Source organism: Acanthisitta chloris, unplaced genomic scaffold, assembly GCF_000695815.1.
Source record: "Acanthisitta chloris isolate BGI_N310 unplaced genomic scaffold, ASM69581v1 scaffold3637, whole genome shotgun sequence".
Lineage (NCBI taxonomy): Eukaryota > Metazoa > Chordata > Aves > Passeriformes > Acanthisittidae > Acanthisitta > Acanthisitta chloris.
Window position 1 is genome coordinate 8,029 of NW_008684118.1, and position 250 is coordinate 8,278.

General features: G+C 43.2%; 1 protein-coding gene across 1 annotated transcript in view; it reads left to right on the forward strand.

The window, feature by feature from the left end:
* AK8 (adenylate kinase 8) overlaps positions 1 to 250 on the forward strand; it is a gene marked incomplete at its 3' end in the record, with an annotated part of 27,558 nt that overhangs the window by 7,992 nt on the left and 19,316 nt on the right. The window lies entirely within an intron of this gene.

Sequence of the window (250 nt, forward strand, 5' to 3'; positions counted from 1 at the left end):
ATTTCCACTGAGTTGTGCAGATGAGAGTAAATACTCTTTAGTCTGTGGTATGTTGGTTGGTGTATGTGCAGGGACAGAGGATTTCAGAGAAGGGACATATCTGCTAGATAAGAAGAGATGGACAAAGGTAAGTGTGTCAGGGCATAGAACAGGGGCAAGAGAGGAAGTAATGAAAGTCTTGGAAACATTAACCTCAAAAGGAGCAACAGGACTGGGAGAAGTCCAGGAATGCACAATACAATGGAAAGAG